Raw genomic sequence first — 10,963 nt, forward strand, 5'->3', positions numbered from 1 at the left:
GTTTTCTGAGTGCAACCAGCAGTGACTGAGCCCAGCACAAGAACCACAGTTCCCGGCAGCTCTTGGGACTGCGAGCTGCGGCGCGCAGCCCTCCTCGCCGAGCATGCCGGGAACTGTAGTTGATGTTCGACTGAACTAACTATATCGACCAGAGTGCAACGCGACACCACGGAGCGTCTCCTAGCAACAAAGCGCGGGAAAACTGTAGGAGAAGAAGATATGGGAAGAAGCGTCTTGAGGCGAAAGCAATGTCTGCGCCCTCTGCACGGTCCTGTCCGCTCGTCTTCTGGCAGTCTCATTTTTTTTTATCTCATCTTTTATTTCATTGTCATATAATTTAAATCTATGTTCTTTTCTATTATATAATCACTATGTTAGAGAATTATTGATTGTACGTCAGGGCTTCGGGCATCCGCCCTAGGGCTGTCAGGTGCGCGCGTGGTGTCCACCATGGGAATTGCGTCAGGGGTGGGCGTCCACCATGGGGGTTGCGTCAAGGGGGATGTCCGCCATGGGGCTACGTCAGGGGCACACGTGTGTGTCCGTCATGGGCCTTTGGGCGTCTGCCATGGGGGTTGCATCAGGGGTGGGCGTCTGCCGTGGGGCTACGTCAGGGGTGGGCGTCTGCCGTGGGGCTACGTCAGGGGTGGGCGTCTGCCGTGGGGCTACGTCAGGGGTGGGCGTCTGCGTGGGGCTACGTCAGGGGTGGGTGTGGCGCCCTGGACAACCCAGGGGCCACAGGTAACAACACACCCCCACCCCCAGCAGTTCACAGCAGTCATCCCCAGTGAGACCTGATTTCTTCCCTTGGGTTCAGTCAGACACACCAGGTGGGCAGAGTTAAGCAGATAGACACGCCCACCGAGGAGTCTAGCTGGCCTGAGGCAGGAAACAAGTTCAGACAAGTCCAGGCAGAGGAAGAGAGAGGAGGGCTGCAGAGAGGCAGACGCAGACTGGAGCCTAGGTCCCTCGTGTAGCCAGTGAGGCAGACGGTAGTGGCCGTCTGTGGGAGCCGGGAAGACAGTCTTGGTGGAACCGTAGGTAGCCGGGGTTGGGCGGTGGCCCACCGGTACCGAACCGGGGAGCCAGTTGGAAACCGGAGCGCAGGAGGAGCGTACACGAAGGGGCAGGAAAGGACTTACACTACTCAACTGGGTCAGGGGAAAACCACCACAGCTGCCTGTGGGACCTGTCCATCCAGCCGTTTGTTTTACCGGAGACTTTGCATTCATCGTTGGCTGAGTGAGTACCACCGTGCCGTGCGGCACCGCGCTGCCCCCACGACCATGCACGTCAACAGGCCCCGTAACCCGCCTGCCATCAATAACCCTCACCGGGCCCCGGGACAACCAACCCCCCTACCCACGGAGGGGAAAAACAACATCCAAGCTGCTCCCTGTCATCGCTCCCGGGATCCCCGTCCGGAGCAGCGGTGGTGTCACAACCTCACAACAACCGTGGGTGGCGTCACGGACAATAAATCCCCAAAACCATTCCCCTTTTCACTCACGGGCGAGGAGCGCCGCTCGAGTCCCCGGGATCCGGCCCACCGCTCGAGCCACCGAGCAGCAGCAGCAGCCGGACCCGAGCAGTGGGTGAGCTCAGCGTCCCCTCCCCGCCCGCGACATGGGCGTCTGCCGTGGGTCTACGTCAGGGGTGGGCGTCCGCCGAGGGGGCTACGTCAGGGGCGGGCGTGGGCATCCACCACGGGACTGCCTTAGAGGCGCGTCCGCCATGGGGCTGTGTGGCCTCAGAAAAAACTGACCTTAGGACAGACTTGCAGAGTTTTAAATTGTGTTGTAGATGCTGCTCCTAAATCTACATTAAGGCCCTGTGCGTACACAAAAGTTATGTTTCTTCAGCAAAAAACGCACCTCTAGCCAAAAAACGCATAAAAAAACCCGCATGCGGCTTTACCACGGTTTGGTGCGGTTTTGTCTCTGCGTTTTTTTAACATTGTCATTGGCAAAACACGGGAAAACGCAGGCACCTGCAGAAAAGAAGTGACATGCTGCTTCTTTTTTCCTGCAGCAAAACCTGTAAGGATAAAAGAAGGAACGTGCGCACAACATTTTGGATTTCTCATAGACTTTGCTGGGGAAGGACTGCATGAAGCTTATGAAAAAAAACTGCACCAGTTCTGCAGTAAAAACGCAGTGTGCGCACGGGGCCTTAGGATCGTTTGTTTGTGATTGATTTCTTATCCCTATAGTGCACACAGTGCTGCTTCGTTTAGGGTGTAGAAAGAAGCTGCAAGACAGTTAGGCTATGTGCGCACGTAGCGTTCTGTCCTGCAGAAATTTCTGCAGCGATTTGAACAGCACACGTGCACTTCAAATCGCTGCAGAAAGAGTCCGTAATGGAAATAAAAAAAAGCCGATTCAATGCGCTCTGAGTGCAGCTCCTGCCATAGACAGAGCAGGAGCTGCATGCAGAGCGCAGGATAGAAGTGACATGTCACTTCTTAGAACGCGCGCTTTGGGCAGCAGCCGAAGCGCTGCGCTCTAATACGCCACGTGCGCACTTCTCCTGCATAATCTTCATAGATTGTGCTGGGGACGCAGGACGCATGCAGTTACGCTGCGGTGCAGATCGCAGCGTAATTGCAGGCAAATACCCAGCGTGCGCACATAGCCTTAAGAAGGTTTTGTGTGAAACCCCCCCCCCACACACCAAATTGAGCACTGAGTGATATATAATAACACAAGAAATGCAGTAAAATCCACACTACAAATCAGGCCAAAAACTAGTTTATTTTGCTGTATCTTTTTTTGTTTTGAGAATTTTAAGCTTGTAAAATCCACACCAAATATCTGCGTGAAGATGTCCTTAAAACTCAACAATTTATTTTTGTCATGCTCCATCATTTTAGGGAAAGTAAGTAAATGATTGTAGTAAATCAATCCATGGTGCTCACTATCTCTAGAGTTTATCTGCTCAACACTCGTTTATCTTTGATCTTTATCCTGATCACCACTAGGCGGCGCTGCTGTATTACTATCACAGTCAGCCATGGATGATGATTTAGCGCTATAGATAGATAAAACTTTATTGATCCCACAATTAGGAAATTTTCACATTACTGCTGCTCATTACAGGAAAGGGTAAAAATAGAATTTATACTAGAATACATATTAGCAATGGCTATGTAGTTGAATTATCCATTTAAAGATAACTACAATTTTCACAATTTATTATACAATCTAACTGCAGTCGGAATGAAGGACCTACGAAAGCGCTCTGTCCTGCAGCGCGGATGTATAAGTCTTTGACTGAAGGAGCTATTCAGGCCCTCCACAGTTCCATGCAGAGGGTGGAGGGGGTTTTATATGATAGCTGTCAGCTTTGATAACATCCTCCTCTCACCCACCATAGCCACAGACTCCAGAGGACAACCCAGCACAGAGCTTGACCTCCGTACCAGTTTGTCGATCCTGTTTCTGTCCCTTTCAGTACAACCAACCCCCCCCCCAACAAACCACTCCATAAAAAAAGGAAGATGCTACCACCGTGTCATAGAATGTTCTAGACAGAGTCCTACAGACACCGAAGGACCTTAGCCTTCTCAATAGGTGGAGTCGACTCTGGCCCTTCTTATACAGTGCATCTGTATTCGTAGTCCAGTCCATCCTTTTGTTGAGGTGGACACCCAGGTACTTGTAAGAGTCCACTGTCTCAACGTTTTTTCCCTGGATGTTCACCAGAACTATAGGGGGTGACTTCCTACCAAGGTCAATAACCATCTCCTTCGTCTTGTTGATATTTACTTGTAGAGCATTGGTCTCACATCAGCCAACAAAGTCACTGATGACACCCTTATATTCCTCATCATTTCGTCAGATACGCATCCAATAATTGCCGTATCATCCGAGAACTTGTGAAGATGGCAGTGGTCCGAATTGTACCTAAAGTCTGACGTATAGAGACTAAACAAAAAGGGTGAGAGGACCGTGCCCTGTGGTGCCCCAGTGCTGCAGACCACCACATCAGACACACAGTCGTGGAACCTCACATACTGTGGTCTGTTGGTGAGGTAGTTGGTGAGGATATCCATGTCGTCAATTGATTGTCCACTCCTGCTCCCTCCAACTTCCCTCTCAGCAGAGCAGGCTGGATGGTATTGAAAGCACTGGAGAAGTAAAAAAATATGACCCTCACAGTGTTTCTTGCTTGCTCTAGGTGAGAGAGACATCGATGCTGCAGATAGATGACAGCATCCTCCACCCCAATACCGGGCTGGTAGGCAAACTGCAGGGGGTCCAGCACTGGGCCCACCACAGGACGGAGATGATACAGGATAAGCCTCTCCATGGTCTTCATCAGATGAGAAGTCAGAGCCACAGGTCTATAGTGGTTAGGCTCCCTGAGATGTGAGATCTTCGGCACTGGAACCACACATGACGTCTTCCACAGATCAGGAACCCTCTCCAGACACAAGCTCAGGTTAAAGAAGTGCAGGACCACCTGACAAAGCTGGTCCGCACAATCTCTGAGCAGTCTGGGGCTGATTCCATCCGGTCCTGCTGACTTCCTGATATTCTCCTAAGCTCACTCCTCACCTGATCAACTATGAGGTGAATGTGAGGCCGAGTTTGAGTGTAAGGTAGGTCTAATTCAGTTTGGGGTGAAGGTGAGGAGAGAGCAGAAGTTGTGCAGAAGTTTCCTCATTTTCTTTGACTTTAGTGACTTTGCTTGAGATTTATCTATGTTTTTCTGCCTGGTTTACATAGAGGGGCTCAGTACTGAACAGTGAAGATATCAGAGCGGCCGGTAAAACCTCAGATGCCCAGTATTTGGCACCATGAACTGGGCAAATGATACCTGAAGCTTATTGTGCTGTGACAGGTCTGTGTGACGAGTATTCTCATTCTTGACGTGAGTGCATGTTCTCAGTTATCGCACTGACCCCATTACATGTTCTGTGTTCCTTTCTTTCATCAGATTGAGTTCCTCTGTTACTATGAGCCGTCCTTACACAAGAGGATTACAACACCGGGACGTCTAGAACAACCAGAGGATTTCACCATGGAGTCCTGTTTAGTACTTCTTTCCTCCACCGTTGTATTCGTACTATATATTGATATATGATTAGTCGCCTTTTACATTGCATTTCCTTTATAAATTTCATAACCAGATTTCCTCCTTCCTGCAGAAACAAATGGAAAATAAAATTCCCTATGGCCCAGCAGTGATGACAGTAGATTCGGCTGCTCGCATTCAGGCAATCACATCCTGAAGTTCTTGCTTTTGATGGAAATGCTCTGCTTGGTCACAATGGGCTCGATTAATCAAAACTATTATACCAATATTTTAAAATGATAAGCTTTCAAAAGTCGCATAATTTCGACACAACTCAAGGCTGCAAAAAAATTGAGACTTTTGAAGTTCTAATTTTTGCCCAGTTCCTGGCGAAGGGTGAGCTGGGATGGAGGCATTGCGAGCACCGCTTGTCAAATTTATGATAAGCAGGGCGCTTGTAAATTAAGTGACTTGAGGCTATGTGCGCACGTGTGCGCTCTGCACCGCACCGAAAATATGCGCTTCAGAGCGCAGCTGAAAAGCTGCGTTCTGAAGCGCATGGTGCCGGCAGATTCGTGCGCTCTGCATGCTGCCTCTCCCTATAGACAGCATGCAGAACGCACGAAAGAAGTGACATGTCACTTCTTAGAACGCAGCGATTCGGCAAGCAGCCGAATCGCTGCGTTCTAACATGCCACGTGCGCACGGCCCCTGCACAATCTCCATAGATTGTGCAGGGGACGCAGGACGCATGCAGTTACGCTGCGGTGCAGAACGCAGCGTAACTGCATGTAATACGCACACGTGCGCACATACCCTGAGAGTTTTGTCTGCTACCTGTCTGCAGTTTCCAGGACGTCTTCCTGGCTGTCTGTGGCTTTCACTTCTTGAGCTGCCTATGTGCCTGAGGTTTCCAGTACTTCAGCAGTTTACCTGCCTGTGGTTTACAATTCTTCAACTGCCTATCTGACTGCAGTTTCCAGTTCTTCAGCTGGCTATCTGCCTGTAGTTTCCAGTTCTTCAGCTGCCTACGTGCCTATGGTTTCCAGTTCTTCAGCTGGCTATCTGCCTGCAGTTTCCAGTTCTTCAGCTGGCTATCTGCCTGCAGTGTCCAGTTCTTCAGCTGTCTACGTGCCTGCGGTTTCCAGTTATTCAGCTGCCTACCTGCCTGTGGTTTCCAGTTGTTCAGCTGCCTATCTGCCTGTGGTTTCCAGTTCTTCAGCTGCCTATGTGCCTGCAGTTTCTAGTTCTTCAGCTGCCTACATGCCTGTGGTTTCCAGTTCTCCAGCTGCCTACCTGCCTGATTTTTCCAGTTCTTCAGCTGCCTATCTGCCTGTGGTTTCCAGTTCTTCAGCTGCCTATCTGCCTGCGGCTTCCAGTTCTTCAGCTACCTACCTGCCTGTGGTTTCCAGTTCTTCAGCTGCCTATCTGCCTGTGGTTTCCAGTTCTTCAGATGCCTACCTGCCTGTGGTTCCCAGTTCTTCAGCTGCCTACCTGCCTGCAGCTTCCAGTTCTTCAGCTGCCTATGTGTCTGTGGTTTCCAGTTCAGCAGCCTACCTTACCTGCCTGTGGTTTCCAGTTCTTCAGCTGCCTATCTGCCTGCGGTTTCCAGTTCTTCAGCTGCCTATCTGCCTGCGGTTTCCAGTTCTTCAGCTGCCTATCTGCCTGCGGTTTCCAGTTCTTCAGCTGCCCATCTGCCTGCGGTTTCCAGTTCTTCAGCTGCCTATCTGCCTGCGGTTTCCAGTTCTTCAGCTGCCCATCTGCCTGCGGTTTCCAGTTCTTCAGCTGCCTATCTGCCTGCGGTTTCCAGTTCTTCAGCTGCCCATCTGCCTGCGGTTTCCAGTTCTTCAGCTGCCCATCTGCCTGCGGTTTCCAGTTCTTCAGCTGCCTATCTGCCTGCGGTTTCCAGTTCTTCAGCTGCCCATCTGCCTGCGGTTTCCAGTTCTTCAGCTGCCTATCTGCCTGTGGTTTCCAGTTCTTCAGCTGCCTACCTGCCTGTGGTTTCCAGTTCTTCAGCTGCCTACCTGCCTGCAGCTTCCAGTTCTTCAGCTGCCTATGTGTCTGTGGTTTCCAGTTCAGCTGCCTACCTGCCTGATTTTTCCAGTTCTTCAGCTGCCTATCTGCCTGCAGTTTCCAGTTCTTCAGCTGCCTATGTGCCTGTGGTTTCTAGTTCTTTAGCTGCTTACCTGCCAGCGGTTTCTAGTTTTTCAGCTGCCTATCTGCCTGCGGTTTCCAGTTCTTTAGCTGCGCACATGCCTGCAGTCTCCAGTCCCTCTGCTGTCTGTGTCTGGGTGCTTCACCTGACTGCTGCACGGACACCCATGCCGCCTCACCTAGTGAGCACCTTGACAGATGGGATCTGCACCATGACCTTTACAGCCAGGTGTAGCATATATCACCCAGTAGAAAAGTATGAGTGGCACCATCTGAGCCCAATGAGTCCACGTGGATGTTCCTATCAGCTAATACTCTTGTATGGCACTTTCCTTTGATTGGACACTTGTGTTCGGCACCACCTGTCAGTTTTATGGTAAATCCATAGGAAGCAGATTTGCTGCAGTAATTTCACTTTTTTCTCAGTAGGTCTTGTAGGAATCCATGTAGATTTAGACATTTTAGTAATAGATCTGCCCTGTATGAATATCCGCTAGGCCTCCTTTCATCTTTGTGCTAGTTCTCATTCATGCCTCGTGTTGCTTGTGTGTCGTAGTTCACGTCTTTCTCCATGTTTGTGACACAAAAATTCAGCCGCTTGTGTGGTTATGAAATCCCAATCCAGGCTTCTAAAATCCTAATTAATCCTCTTTTTCTCTTGTTACATTGATTTGGTCATTAGACCTCAATGTTGCCAAAAGAACATTGCACGAGCGTCACAGGGAAGCTGGAGCAAGGTCACAAGTAAGTCATGTTTTCCAGAGCTTCTCCAGCAAATACGATCATACCGTATAGTGCAGACAAGTAATTAAGGTGATCAGATCCGTATCCATTGCACAGCTGTATAGCGCGCGGTGTCCCAGAGTTCATGAACGCAGCACGTCTGTATACACCCCGGCATGTGTCATTCTACAGACCGGTCTCATGCGCTGTGACACACCATAGTCCTCCTGAGAAGCAATACTCGGAAATGAGTGCATTGTAATCACATGCATTGTCACTAGTTCTTTAACCTTGGACCTGAGGATACTGCCACAGGGGAACTCATAACATATTTAATACTCTGAAAGGGGCACGTTCTGTGATGTAATGAACATGATACAGATTTTTCAGTACGCCCGCACGTGGCTGGTACTGAAATCTGCAGCGTTTCTGTCCTGTGTGAATTTACCCTTAGCTTGATGATGATTTTTACTCAGTGGTCATTGAAATAGTAGAGGTCATTGAATTAGAATCAGCAGTCACCGCATCTTACAAGACTGCATGCCAAGACCAGACATGAATTGGGTAAAATCACAGAACATTGACGATTACTTCATTGCCCGGGTCCGTCTCCACCACATATGGCATTACCTATGCAATATGTTTTCACAATCACCTGGTGTACATGTGATGGCACTGAGCCGCTTTCCTCTACGTGTTTGACTGTGCCACACAAACATACATGTTCCTTGGAAGATGTTCTCTGCGTGTCCGGTCCAGAGCGCCCTTTGATGTGAACATAGATGAGTCAGACTTACTTTTGAATCCAGACATTTGTCTTTGAACTGCCTCCAGCTCTTTATTCTGACATGTGCGGACTTTGTGGGCTCCAGACGTCCGTGAAGGAGACATGAAAGCTTTCAGCTCTGAAATATTCTCTGAAATCTGCCATTAAAAAGAACTGAATGTTATCACCAAAGACCTACCTCCAATATCCCTGTATGATCTGGGTCAGGCTCCTCATCAGCTGTTATACCTGCTATGTATAGGAGTGCTGATACTCGTAGCCCTGTAAGGGGTGAGTTCAAGCCTCCGATCCTAAGTGAAAGTGCATTAACTGTGTGGATGACCAACACCTTGCAAGCTTGTAGTGTTTGCTGTGACTTGTGTTTCTCTTACACAGGTTCTTAGTGTAATCATCAAGATACAGCACTTCTTATGCAGCCCGGGTCCATGTAATAGTCTTGTCTGGTTATAACCGTATCCTCATGCTATGTAAGATGTCACCTCTATACAGCACCTGCAAATATTATTGCATGTTGGCCTGCCACAACTTATGCTGCTATCTGACTGCAGTGACCTGAGTTTGTGTCAGTGACAGAAAAAACACAGACTGAGAAAGTCAGGCACGGGGACAAGTGTCCGCGGGACGGCTGCCTTCCGGTTCTCTAAACCTGGCTCATCTGCAGTTTTCTCCCGATTTGCGTCCTTCTCAAATAGTGGTTCCACCTAATTCTACTCAGTGATCAAAGTATTTTAGTGCGCATGCGCAAGCAGTATTTGACCTTTCCCCGCACCTGCGCATTACAGTACTTTGCTCTGCGTGCAGCAGGGTAGATCTAAGTTCAGGAGCGCAATGGAGGCCTCTGTCTGGATTTCGTAGGACGCGCCATCCACACGGAGCAGGGAAGAAGGTCAAAGTATTTCAGTGCCCTTGAGCGGGTGGTCTTTGACCTTTCCCTGTGCGTTACAGTACTTTGCTCTGCCCTCAGCAGGGTAGATCAAGGTTCGTATGTGCAGGAGCGCATTGGAGGCCTCTGTGTGGATGACGTAGGTCGCATCATCCACACGGAGCAGGGAAGGAGGACGACAATGGAAGGAAAATAGGAGGTACCGAAACCAAACTAGCGACGCCCGTCGGACCCAACCGCGCAGCAGGTGAGTATAATAAAACATGGTTTAAAGATTGTACAGAGCGGCCTGGGCTCTTATATACAGTATTCTAGTACACTGTATATAAGGGCTGACTGATGCTGGCCGCAGCTCATAAGGGAAAAACCTGTTGACTGGTTTCCTTTAAACATGACTCACCAGAGACAAAAACCAGTGTGAAAAACTCATGTAAAAAAAAATGCACACAAAAAAACGTAAATATTTAAATAATAGGTGCAGAAATTCTGCAATACCAAAATCTCATTGTGTGAAACGTAGCCTAAGGGGTACTTTGCCGATGCTTGCAATGCCGAGCGCGATAGTACCCGCCCCTGTCGCACATACGATATTGTGTTATAGCTGCCGTAGCGAACATTATGGTTACGGCAGCTTCACACGGACTTACCTGCCCTGCGACGTCGCTCTGGCCGGCGAACCGCCTCCTTCCTAAGGGGACGGGTCGTGCGGCGTCACAGCGACGTCACACGGCAGGCGGCCAATAGAAGCTGAGGGGCAAAGATGAGCGGGACGTAAACATCCCGCCCACCTCTTTCCTTCCGCATAGCCGGCGTGAGCCGCAGGATATGTTCCTCGCTCCTGTGGCTTCACACACAGTGATGTGTGCTGCCACAGGAACGAGGAACAACATTGTAACATCGGTCCTTCTGAAATTATGGAAATGACCGACGCTACACCGATGATACGATTTCGGCGCTTTTGCGCTCGTTAATCGTATCAAAAACGATTTACACACTCCGATATCGACAGCGATGCCGGATGTGCGTCACTTTCGATTTGACCCCACCGACATCGCAGCTGCGATGTCGTAGTGTGCAAAGTACCCCTTGGGCCTTGTGCACACGCTGCGTTTTTTGCTGCGTTTTTGAGCGTTTTTTGGGTGCATTTTTTGGTCTCAAAACTGCATACACTTCCTTCCCCAGCAAAGTGTATGAGATTTCATTTTTGCTATCCGCACAGTGCAGTTTTGTTTTAGGTGCGTTTTTGTGGTGACCACAAAGATGCAACATGTCAATTATTTCTGTGTTTTTGCCAGCGTTTTTCACCCATGCAATGCATTGGAAAAAACGCAGCAAAAAAAATGCACAAAAACGCTGCATCTTTGTGGTCAGAAAAAAAAGGCAGCGTGCACACATAG

Source organism: Anomaloglossus baeobatrachus, chromosome 8, assembly GCF_048569485.1.
Source record: "Anomaloglossus baeobatrachus isolate aAnoBae1 chromosome 8, aAnoBae1.hap1, whole genome shotgun sequence".
In the NCBI taxonomy this organism is placed as follows: Eukaryota; Metazoa; Chordata; class Amphibia; order Anura; family Aromobatidae; genus Anomaloglossus; species Anomaloglossus baeobatrachus.